Raw genomic sequence first — 12,745 nt, 5'->3', positions numbered from 1 at the left:
ACTTTATCTGTTGCCCAAACCTGCACTTACACACATATGCACACTAAGATACGAGCATGCCTAAATCTCCAACAATTCCAGATGACTTTCAGTTCCTCAAACACACAACCCTCTTTCATCTTTCCATGCTTTTGATCATGTTCTTCCTTTTGCCTAAAATGCCCTTTCCCCCCTCATCTGTCTGGCAAATGTTTCCTTTAAAAGAAAATTGAAAAGTTCCATGGTAGTCTCAAAATCCCAGCAACATGAAAATAGGAAAGTCAATGCTGGAAGAGAAGCCTCAACTGACTCCAAATAGCCAGAGCATCTTGAAATTCTGAAGATCAAAGTTGGAGGTGTCCCTCTTACTGATTTCAAAACTTATTAGAAAGTTGCAGTAATCAAAGCAACATGGGACACATAAAATCCTCAAATACACATTAAAATATATATTTATGAAAATATATTTTTGAATAATTTTCAATGAAGAACCTGAGATTCTTCAGCAGGAAAAAACATTTCTAATAAATGATACTGGAAAATCTGGATATTCAGGTATTTACATGCAAAAAAATGAAACTTAACCCTTATTTTAAGTTTTTTTAATTTTTAATTTTTGATTGGAAAGACAGATATACAGAGAGGAGGAGAGACAGAGAGCAAGATCCTCCGTTCAATGATTCACTCCCCAAGTGACCACAATGGCCGGAGCTGAGCTGATCTGAAGCCAGGAGCCTGGAGCCTCTTCTGGGTCTCCCACACGGGTGCAGGGTCCCAAGGCTTTGGGCCATCCTCGACTGCTTTCCCAGGCCACAAGCAGGGAGCTGGATGGGAAGCGGGGCTGCTGGGATTAGAACTGGCATCTGTACGGAATCCCAGTGCATGTAAGGTGAGAACCGCAGCCATTAGGCTACCATGCCGGGCCCTGAGCCCTTACTTTACATCATTTAAAAACATAACTTAAGGGGCCAGTGTTCTGATGCCGCCTGTGTCACCAGCATTTCATATGAGCAAACAATTCAAATCCCAGCCAGGTCCACTTCCAATCTAGCTCTCCTAATGTGCCTGTGAAAACAGCAGAAGATGGCCCATGGAACTGCACCCCTGCCACCTATTTGAGAGACCCAAATAGAGCGCCATGCTTGGGACTGGTCTAGCCCAGGCTATCGCAGTCACTTGGCGAGTGAACCAGAGGTTGGATAAGTTTGTGTGTGTATCTACTTCCCTCTCTTTGTGTCTCTGACTCTTCATCTCTCTGAGTAATTGCTTTCTAATAAATAAATCTTTAGAGAGGGTTTGGAGAAGTTTGACCCCTCATGCATTCCTGATAGGAAGGTAAATTTATACAGCCACTATGGGAAATACTATGGATGCTCTAAATACTTAAAAACAATTACAAGGGCCCAGTGCAGTAGCCTAGCAGCTAAAATCCTCGCCTTGCATGCGCTGAGATCCCATGTGGGTGCCAGATCCTATCCCGGCTGCCCCGCTTCCCATACAGCTCCCTGCTTGTGGCCTGGGAAAGCAGTTGAGGACACCACAAAGTCTTTTGAACCCTGTACCCACATGGGAGACTCCAAAGAAGCTCCAAGCTCCTGACTTCACATAGGCTCAGCTCTGGCAACTGCGAGCATTCGGGGAGTGAACCCGTGGATGGAAGATCCTTCTCTATCCTCTCTTTAAATTTATCTTTCCAATAAAAATAAATAAAACTTAAAAAAACCTACAATTATGTGGCTCAAAGAGTCTACTTCTGAAAGAAGACACACAAACAGATACCAATGTTCAGAGTGGCATTATGCAAAATTGCCAAAAGGTAGAAGCTATTCAAGTGTCCATCCACAGAAGAACAGAGAAACAAAGTGTGGTTTATATGGACCATGCAATATCTTGCCTTACCATGGAAGGAAATTCTGATATAAGCTACAACATGGGCAAAACTTGAGCACATGATGCTCTCAGTTAGAAAAGGACAGATAATGCATGCTTCCCTGTATATGTAGTACCTTGAGTTGTCAAACTCACAGACTCAGAATGCAGAACGGTGGTTGTCAGGGACTGGGTCAAGAATCAATGAAGAGTTACTGTTTAATGAGTACAGGGTACAAAGTTTCAGTTTTGCAAGATGAAGTGTTCTGGACATGGATGATGGTATGGTTGCACAACAATGCAAATGTACTTAGTCTACTGAACTGACATTTAAAAACAGTTGATAAACTACTGCTAACAATAGTAATAACCAGATGTTAAGGTACAAAAGTGAATTTTGAAGATAACTGATGGAATCCTACACTCACAATTTGATTTTAAGTTAACAATGGTGGCTGAGTTACCTTTTAGCAGTATTAAAATTCTAATTCATATAATCTAAGGTTATACTTTAGTTTTTAAGTAAAAGGTGCTGTCTCATTTAAAACTGAATCGTGGGCCCAGCATGGTAGCCTAGAAGCTAAAGTCCTCACCTTGCATGCGCCAGGATCCAATATGGGTACTTGTTCTAATCCCAGTGGCCACGCTTCCCATGCAGCTCCCTGCTTGTGGACTGGAAAAGCAGTTGAGGACGGCCCAAAGTCTTGGGATCCTGCACCTGAATGGGAGACCTGGAAGAGGCTCCTGGCTTTAGCTCCGGCTGTTGCGACTGCCTGGGGAGTGAATAAGTAGACTGAAGATCTTCCTCTCTGTATACCTGACTTTCCAATAAGTAAAATAAAATAAAATAAAATAAAATAAAATAAAATAACATGACATAACATAACATAACATAATAACAAAATAAAATAAAATAACATGACATAACATAATAACAAAGTAAAATAAAATAACATGACATAACATGATAACATAAAATAAAATAAAATAAATAGTAACATCACATTTATAGGTTAGCAGGAAAAACAAAGATCACCACAATAGATGCAAAAATGTGTTTGTGCAAGTCTAATGAAAATTTATGATTTAAAAAAAATGGTTGGAGGGCCCGGCGGCGTGGCCTAGCGGCTAAAGTCCTCGCCTTGAACGCCCCGGGATCCCATATGGGTGCCGGTTCTAATCTCGGCAGCTCCACTTCCCATCCAGCTCCCTGCTTGTGGCCTGGGAAAGCAGTTGAGGACGGCCCAATGCATTGGGACACTGCACCCGCGTGGGAGACCTGGAAGAGGTTCCAGGTTCCCTGGCTTCGGATCGGCACGCATCGGCCCGTTGCGGCTCACTTGGGGAGTGAATCATCGGACGGAAGATCTTCCTCTCTGTCTCTCCTCCTCTATGTATATCTGGCTGTAATAAAATGAATAAATCTAAAAAAAAAAAATGGTTGGAGTGGGAGTCTAATCTAGCAGTGAAGACATCAGAAAGCCAGTTCCAAGCACCTGGGTTTGATTCTCTGCTCCAACTCCTGACCCCACTTCCCTGCCAAGAAGCTTCTGGAAGGCAGCAGTTATGGCTCAACTAATGGGTCTATCACCTGCACAGAAGACCTGGATTATATTCCTGTCTTCTAACTAGATCCTGGCCCAGCCTGGCCGTCAAGGGAATCTGGGGAGTGAACAGTAGGCAGGAGATCTCTGTCTCTCCCTTGCTCCCTACCCCTCACATTAAGAAAACAAAGTCAACAGTGGTAACAATCCCCACGCCCTCTCCAGATGTTGCCCAAGCATCCAAATGTTCTTTTAATATTGCATCTGTATGATTCTAATATTGCATCTAATATTGCATTTTTTAAAAATCATACATTTTCATTAGACTTGCACAAACACATTTTTGCATCTATTGAGGTAATCTTTGTTTTTCCTGCTAACCTCAAAGTGCAAAACGAGAAGCAGCAACATGAATATTACTTGGAAGCTAATTAGATCTGCATAAACTTGGGTGTGAGGCAAACTGTATCAGAGCGTCTTTTCACAGGGGGCCCAGTCCTATTTGAGAAGTGTTCGCATGACCTTGTGAGCCCCTGCAGCCTGGGTGATGAGACACACTCAGCAGAGGGCCAGGAGAGTTACACTCATGCCATCTGTATAAATCTTATTGGGGTCGGAAGCGACTCTCTCATATACTTGGGTCCTACCAGCAGCTGGAGTCCCTTAGTGAAGCACCATGCCAGGGGGCAGAATGTGGCAGAGGAGGGTCTGTTCAGGGCAGCTGCAGGACGTGGTCTGTAGAAGTTACAAAATCAATGAACCCTACAGCCAATCTCTACTCTGACTCTTCTCACTAAGCATTCCCTTAATAGGAATGGAATAGTTTCAAGTAGCTCTGACCACTTTTGCCAGTTGTTTGCCTTATAATTTCTAGGCAAGGGGAATGAAGTCTCCACCCCCAAGTGCAGTTGTGTGCTCTGTATGTCAAGGAAGCCTCTCATCACCAATTTAGTGCCAGGAACAGTGGTTGTCAACCTGAAGCACTTTCACCCTCCAGGGAACAAGTGACAATATTGAGAAATTTTTTTTTTTGGTCATTGTACTACACTGGCATCTAGTGCGTAGGGGTCAAGGATGTTGCTAGAAATCCCACAAAGCCCAGGGCAGTCCAACATTTTAAAGAACTATCCATCCCAAAGCATTTTCATAGTACCAGCAGATAGAGATATCTGTCTAGCGCAAACATCACTAGTTCAACAACAGGCTTTAGCAATTCTCAGTTTATGACCGTACACGCATCACAGCCATCAAGATGTCAAGGCAGCTCTCAGCACCTTGATCAGGAAAACACAGGTCCAAATCCTGGACCAGCAACTCAACATTCCCACTCACCAGAATGATCAGGCTCTGGGAGAATGACTCAAAAAAGCATATCATCAACCTACACCCATACATTTATCAATGTTAAGACGGATAGCCACTTGGCACAAGTTCCAGCTTAGTTATTCTTTTAGATATATCAATCTCAAGGATTATGTCGGTAAGGACAGAATTAAGAGTGAGGAACTGGACATTTTCAAAGCCAGAGTGTTCTCTCGGCAACAGTTCATGGGATAACCTTATCTCATTCAAGAGAAAAACCATTTGTAGAAAACATCAGTAGTAAACCAGCCTCAGGACATATTCTCTTTGGGTACGTTTCCTTCATCTTTGGTCCAAAGGTCCTTCCCCTAATTACTACCAAACGACAGTCCCATGGAAAGGACCACCATTTCTCTCAGGGAGGATCTTGTCTTCCTCCACATGCTGGTCTCCTGACAAAGCGGGTAACTGACTTTGTCTCATGCACGTCACCTCTCAGCTTGAACAGCTAACAGCGTAAATGGTATGTTACTTTCATAGGCTTCTATTTTATAAAAAAAATTAACTCTCAATGTTGCAAGTCCATACTCTCCCTAGGCATTTAAGACTGCCCATTAACATGGAGTTGATCACTGAAACCCAAAGTATAAAAGGAAAGGTATTGGGAGATACTGCATTTCATCACATATGTATGTACATATATATATATATATATATACACATATATATTTCAGTAGAAGCAATGGGCATCCTCAGTGGGTAGAAATCTCATTATCACTTCAGCTACCTGTAGAGAAGTGTGCTGTCAGGAGCAGAGCAGTATCTGGCAGGAAGAGTTCATTCCTGAAGATGCTGGTTTCATCCAGTAGAGGTTCTAAAGCTTGGCTTGCCCCAGCTGGCTTCTCAGGTTCTAAAGGGAAACAGCAGCAGGAGAAATGTATCACATACCTGAGAAAACACAACATCTCTTGGATCAGGCATCACCAGGAACCCAACAGAGAAGTCTCATTAGTGTGTGTGGATCTTTAAACAAACAGCATTCCCCGAGGTCAGAAAGCCCTTGCCAGTTTGATCTGGAATTCAGACCAGACAATACTAAAAAAAAAAAAAACCACTTCCCAAGGTCGTAACAGAAAGGCAGTGAGAGGGAAAAGATCAAAGACAGCTACTTCCTCTTCCCTCCCAACAGTCAAAGCCTACCACTACTGTTAGAGTGGAACACGTGGGTCTACCAGTCTCCCTTCAGCCCAGCCTCTCTGGAGCAAGAAGGGAAGGAAGGTGGTTCCAAAAACAGTTAAGCCCAGATGCACCATGAAAGGAAGTTTGATGCAGCTCTGTGTGGCAGCAAAATCCTGGAAATGCTGACGTGTGGGTTCCCACAGCCCATAACTTCCATGCACAAGTGTCAAGGCCCCTATGTGACCCAGCCAGGGAAGCTCCTTCCTGCAGCCAGCTCCGTGTGGGAGTGTGCAGGAAGAATGCAATCAGTGACAGAGCTTTCAGAGCCCTCAGCAGCCCCCCACACTGTGCGGACACACTCATTCAGTTGTCACCACCGCTTCCTGCCAACTCCCGGAGCACTACTGACGTCTGTTTGGGACGTTAGAGATACTTGTTGCAGTTGCTTCTGCCTCATAAAAGATGTGTGGCGCCTTCCTATCTGTGTTTTATTACTGCTCAAGAAATTAACAGCAAGAGAGAAAAGGAAACTCAAAGTACACCATGAGTGCTGCTTTACTGATTCATGCACCAAAGTGCAGGAGCAGATCTCTGAGGCTCACCAACCATCCGCTCTGCACCTGTGAGAAACATGAGGCTGTCACTCAGAGTCTGCGGGGACAAAGCCTACATGGAAGGACAGCTCCCACATTCCAGACTAGGCAGAAGATACACAAGGCCCCCGCAAGAATCGAGTGCATGGAGAAACCCTAATTTCCTCCATAAGACTAGCAAGTACCCCATGAGTGACACATCCAACATGCCAGCCTGGCTTGCTTTGCTCCAACAATCTTCCCCTCCAGCCTGCCTCAGTCAGTCACTTCTGGGGACATATTCTGGTCCATGCCATCACCTGAGAGCTGAGAGGCATCTGTCCCTCTGAGAGCTGGGCTGTGAACTCCTCATTGTTCTCAGGGGCTCCTGCAGCAAGTGCAGAGAGCTCATGCTCAGGGATGTGGATGAATGACTCACTCAGAAATCCCACTCTCCAATTAGAACCTTCTGTCCTATTTCTCCCACGCTTGGAAGCAAAACAAATATGCTCCAACCTCTCCGATTTTCAGCTTCTCCTGTTCTCTAGTAGGCTCTCATCCTCAGTGAACATTTTCCCCGCACAGCCCACGCCGGCTACCACAGCTACACCTCTCTGCTCTAGAGCTTTCTGCTTCCCTCCCTCCCCTGCAGGTTAACCCCCCAACTCCTCAAACCTCACTGATCTGCTCTCCAGCCCACAGTACAAGTGCTTCTGAAAGAAAAAAACCAAACAAACAAGCATTTGTATTTATGTATGGTAAATATTTGGTTTACAAACTCATCAGTTGATGGAAAATGATATGTCACTTTCTCATTCCCTAAAGTCTACCAAACCTCCGTTATCTCAAGCTCATCTTTCCGCCCTCACCTCTTTCAAACGTTCCCAGCTTTCCAGAAAACAAAGGTCACTCTACATGAGCTCGAACTTTGCTTTCTTCCACTTCATTCTGACCTTCCCCATCCTGAGCTTTTGATCAAACACTCATTCCTTCTTCCTACAGGACATAGTTCCATCACTGACTGACCTTTATCTCATTTTGCTTTTTTTTTTTCTTTTACTAATCTCCATCTAACTACATAAACAGGGAAGCAGGTAAGTGGTCAGACAGATGGGTGAATGGGCAGATAAGTAGATGTTCTGCATATATACATATTACATACATGTGTAGTTCTCTATCAAACTTTCCCTCAGCATCTCCCTTTCATTTTCTTCTCCCTCCTTTCTAGGTGTGTACAAAACACTTACGCATGAGTACACATGGATATGCTCCTGTATGTGTAGACATATAGATATGTATATTTGTGTTTGTATATTATCTTTCTCAGATATTTCCTTGTCCTCTCCACATCACTCCCTCAGTATTCTAGTCTGGTCACTGTGTACTATACAGTTACTTGATTTCCTCCCCCACCCTGAATGATCATCCATTTGCTCCATTTCCCCTGTAGTTTCTTCTCACTCTCTTCTCTTCACAGCCAAACATCTTCATAGAAACTTATAGTTCTTTCTTTCCATTTCTTCTATCATTCAGCCATTGGCCTGAAAAAAGCCTGGCCCTATACCCAGACTGTCTAGCAAAGATTCATCAGTGGGGTGATAGCCATAGTGAAAGCATCAGGTTTGTGCTACCCTTGAGTGCTTCCAGATGGAGACTAGGAACTCCTGGCTGGCAAGTATCTCCTGTCTCATCCTCCAACAAGGCTGATTAGTACAGTACCTGGCACATACATGCTTTCAAAGACATTCTGTCATGGTCATGGGAATCAAGGTATGTGGGGCTAAGATTGTTAGACACGGGATTGAAAACATAAGCAACAGTTGCTCACCCATTACTAATATAACGTCTGAACCCCCAACAAGAAACTGTCTTGAATTGAACATAAAGCTATAGTACAGAACTAGAGTGCAGACTGGTATGGCCCTTACCAACCTCCCATGAACACAGACCAGAAAAGTCCCAATGTTATTACAGCAGGGATGAGACACAAAGCCTGGAGCATACCCGTAGCACCAGGCAGAGGTCAGTGCTAGAAAGGGCGGCACACCATTAACACACCACAGTGCCTTCAAGCCTGGAGGCAGACTGTCTTCCTATCATAAGGCAGTCTGCTGTCTTAAGTCAATAAGTATTTGTTAAATCCCACTGGGAGCATTTATTCAGCAAAGCAGTCTGCTGCTCTCAAGAGACTGAAAATGCCCTGCAGGAAGGTCTCTGCTTTAGCTATCTCTGCACTCAGAGACTGACTCACATTGAGTGCTTTCTTCAAATGAATAAATCCAGAAACAATAAATGTGGTCAGCAAGAGATATTTGCAATCTAACTACTTGCGCTGCAAATAGAATGAATTATAAAAGGAATGCAGACTAAGTCATATGGGCCAGTTGGGATAGAGTTAATTCCAATAATGGGTAGCAACACGTGAGAACCCGTGAAGACTTCAGAGAGATGTAGCATTCACACTGAATGCTGAACTACTGGATATTAATTGAATAACTAACTATACTAACAGCTCACATTTACCATAGTGAAGATGCAAACTCCGCCCAAATTGATACACAGGTTTCATGTATTTTCTATTAAAGTCTTAGTTAGACTTTTTCAGATATAAACAACATTCCTTAAAAGTAATATGGAAAGGCAAGGGAATGTGCATTGCTAAAATTTTTGAAAAAGAAAAAAGTGAGAGGAATCAGCCTGCCCCAATTTCAAGAATAACTGCACTGCTAAATTAATCAAGACTATTATTATAGAGAGGTTCACTGATTAATTTAAGTACAATAGAGAATCTAGATGCAGAGCCACAAATATGATCAACTGATTTCTGACAAATGTTCAAACAATTCAATATAATAAAATAGACTTTTAATCACTTCTTTCACTTTTGGCTAAGATCAAGTGTAGAAAATAACCTCTCTCCAAATAGTGCTTCAGGAAATGAGTATCTGCAAGTACAAAAGTAGTCCTGGACATAAATCTTACATTTTACATGAAAATGAATTCAAAATGGAACCTAGACATTAAGATAGGAATGTAAAACAACGACAATTTTAGAAAAAAAAAAACACAAGAAAAACCTTCAGGACCTATGATCAAAGGGTTCTTAGAACTGACACTAAAACGATTATCCATATCAAGGAAGAATTAGTAATTTGGGCTTCACCAAAATCAATAAAATTTCCCCTGCTAAAGACTTTTTTTGAAAAAAAAAAAAAAAGCGTGGCCTAGCGGCTAAAGTCCTCACCTTGAACGCCCCAGGATCCCATATGGGCGCCGGTTCTAATCTCGGCAGCTCCACTTCCCATCCAGCTCCCTGCTTGTGGCCTGGGAAAGCAGTCGAGGACGGCCCAAAGCTTTGGGACACTGCATCCGCGTGGGAGACCCAGAAGAGGTTCCAGGTTCCCTGGCTTCGGATCAGTGCGCACTGGCCCGTTGCGGCTCACTTGGGGAGTGAATCATCAGACGGAAGATCATCCTCTCTGTCTCTCCTCCTCTCTGTATATCCGGCTTTCCAATAATAATAAATCTTTAAAAAAAAAAAAAAGAAAAAAAAGAAAAGTAGGCTACAGGACCTGGCATAGCCTAGCAGCTAGTCCTCACCTTGCAAGCACCGGGATACCATATGGATGCCAGTTCTAATCATGGCAACCTTACTTCTCATCCAGCTCCCTGCTTGTGGCCTGGGAAAGCAGTCGAAGACGGCCCAAAGTCTATGGACCCTGCACCCATGTGGCAGACCTAGAGAAGAAGTTCCTGGCTCCTGGCTTCGTATCTGCATAGCACCAGCTATTGCAGTCACTTGGGGAGTGAATCATTGGATGGAAGATCGTCCTCTCTGCCTCTCATCCTCTCTGTATATCTGCCTTTCCAATTAAAAAAAAAATTTAAAAAAAAAGTAAGCTGCAAAGTGGAGAAACTATTTTCAAATATAGTTCTAATTAAGAAGCATCTAGAATATATATATATATGTATGTATGTATGTATGTAAAGAACTCTCAAATTCAACAGCAAAAAGCAATCATTTTAGCCCAGAAAAAAATGAACACATACATTCATGCAAAAACTTTGATATTTAAAGCAGCTTTATTTGTAATAGCCAAAAACTGAAACTAAAGGTCCAGACTTTCTTTAGCTGGTGAATATTTAAACTGACTGTGACATATCCATATCATGGAATATAATTTGATAATAAACAAGGAATAAACTACATAAAACAACCTGGATGAGTCTCAAGTGAATTATACTGAATGAAGAAGTCTAATCCCAAAATGTTGCATCCTTTATTATTTTATTTATGCAACATTCTAAACAACCAAATTATGGAAACAGGTGACAAATTAGTAGTTGACAGGAGCTAAGAGAGGGTTAGGATCAAAAGGGAAATAATTATCATTTAAAAAGGGCAGTACCGAGATTTCTGTAAAAACATAAATGTCCTGTATCATGACTGTTTCCATATCCTGGTTGTGATACTGTGCTATAGCTTAATAAGATGTTATTATAAAGGAAAACTTGCTAAGTGGAACACAGAATCTCTGTATTATTTATTGTAACTACATACAAATCTTGAAATTCTCTCTCTCAAAACATCTAAGCGAAGAGATTTTATTTAATTCTCTTAGCTCATTCTGAATCATAACCTGCATATTAAAGTCTCAGTAATAATAAACAGAGTGAGGGCAAGATGGCAGCCACCCGTGGGGTGGGGTGGTTGTCCCTAATGGCCTGCATGCTGAGAGCTGTCCCCTGCTGGCCGAGGGCAGGGTTCTTGCAGCCTCTCACGGACTTGAGGCGCGCCGGGTAGCGTCGTCCTCTGGCACCGAGGCTGGAGAAGGGCAGATTCACCTCACCGATAGCTGTGTCCATAGCTGTGTCCAGAGGCATCTGGAGATTACGGAAGGGTCCGAGTTCCTCCAATTGGAGGTGGATGCTCCGGATTCCAATACAAGTTTTCACTGTACATAGTAATCAACCCCAAGGACAGGGTGTTTGAACAGGGTGGAGCCAGAGTGGTAGTGGACACAGGGAGCTTGACCTTCGTGAATGGCGCCCAAGTGGACTTCAGCCAGGAACTGATCCGAAGCTCATTTCAAGTGTTGAACAATCCTCAGGCACGGCAAGCCTGTTCATGTGGGTCATCCTTCTCTGTAAAACTCTGACATGGGGATGGGTGGCTCTGCACGCAAGTGTCAATGTGAGGAACCCAGGATTAGTGGTAGATCCTTCTAATCATGTTCTGCTCCCAGTTTTATTTCCCTCAGTTGAGCATCCATCGATGTTGCGTTTTGCCACCGTTATTTCAGAATGTGAAGTCTACACTCCCTCATTCCTGCATGACTGACACACAGCGATCAAGGATTTAGTCACTGGTGAGAACAGAATAAGGAATAGAGCCCTCCACTGTTTGTACATATGTATATATCTGCATAAAACCTCATTTGAAAGAAAAAAAAATAATCTGGAAGGACATTGGGGCACATATCCTCCTTCTCATGAGGAATAACTGAGGGGTCAAAGTGTTTTATCTTGAGAATTTTTGGAGGAAAGCACTATGAGGGTTTTCTGTTTCCCGAAAATGAAGAGATTACATGTAAGAAGAGTTGATGTGCAATGGTGCCAGTAACACAGACTGATACACAGAAAAGTGTACATGCGTCAGGATTAATTAGGCCTGGCTTTAAAATTGACTCCACCATTCCCTATAGTTAAGAATGAGCAAATTAGTTAATCTCTCTGAATTGTTATCTCCTTATCTTTATTTTAACTTTTTTTCATTTCCTCATTTCTAAAACCAAGGCTAATAATTCCTACCTCAATTCATCTATCAATGTCTACGTAGAAAAATAGAAACTACATTGCATTTGCAACAGAAGAAACTGTAGGGAACTGGTTGCAGCGATAAAGATAAAAGTAGGTAGTAGGTGATAGAAGAGTTGTGATTTGGAAACTGCTGCGAAAAATGACAGGAGTTTGATTGCAAAAAGATGAAAGTAGTTGCAGTGTGGTCTTGAGGGGCGGTATCACAATGTATCCAGACACTAGCAATAATAGACAGCAGGTAGTTGGAAGCACAAAGGTAGGGGGCAATGTTGCCCCATCCCACCGGCCCAGGTCATCAGGAACAATCTAGAACCCTAAAGGGCCCAAACAGTGGGACCAGGAACCATGAAGCAGGCTTCTGAAGCAGAGAGACAGGAAAGACCCAGGTTTATCACTACCCTCCAACCTCCCACTGGCACCTCTAGAAGGAACTCAAAAAAGCTGGGAGCCTAGCAGCGCCTCTGGTCTCACGCAGTGCAG

At 43.0% G+C, this 12,745-nt stretch overlaps 1 protein-coding gene across 5 annotated transcripts in view; it reads right to left on the bottom strand.

The window, feature by feature from the left end:
- The window catches only part of EVA1A (eva-1 homolog A, regulator of programmed cell death), a 78,051-nt gene that overhangs the window by 23,934 nt on the left and 41,372 nt on the right, over positions 1-12,745 (bottom strand). For 4 of the 5 annotated variants that reach the window (XM_058667708.1, XM_058667706.1, XM_058667707.1 and 1 more), the window contains one exon: positions 5,482-5,604. The exons of the other annotated variant lie outside the window; for it this stretch is intronic. The gene's annotated coding sequence lies outside the window, so the exon portion shown is untranslated. The remainder of the gene's footprint in view (positions 1-5,481; positions 5,605-12,745) is intronic. 5 annotated transcript variants of the gene reach the window in all.

This window comes from Ochotona princeps, chromosome 8 (assembly GCF_030435755.1).
Source record: "Ochotona princeps isolate mOchPri1 chromosome 8, mOchPri1.hap1, whole genome shotgun sequence".
Classification (NCBI taxonomy): domain Eukaryota; kingdom Metazoa; phylum Chordata; class Mammalia; order Lagomorpha; family Ochotonidae; genus Ochotona; species Ochotona princeps.
Note: the sequence above shows the minus strand (reverse complement) of the source record. Positions and strands in the feature narration are given on the sequence as shown.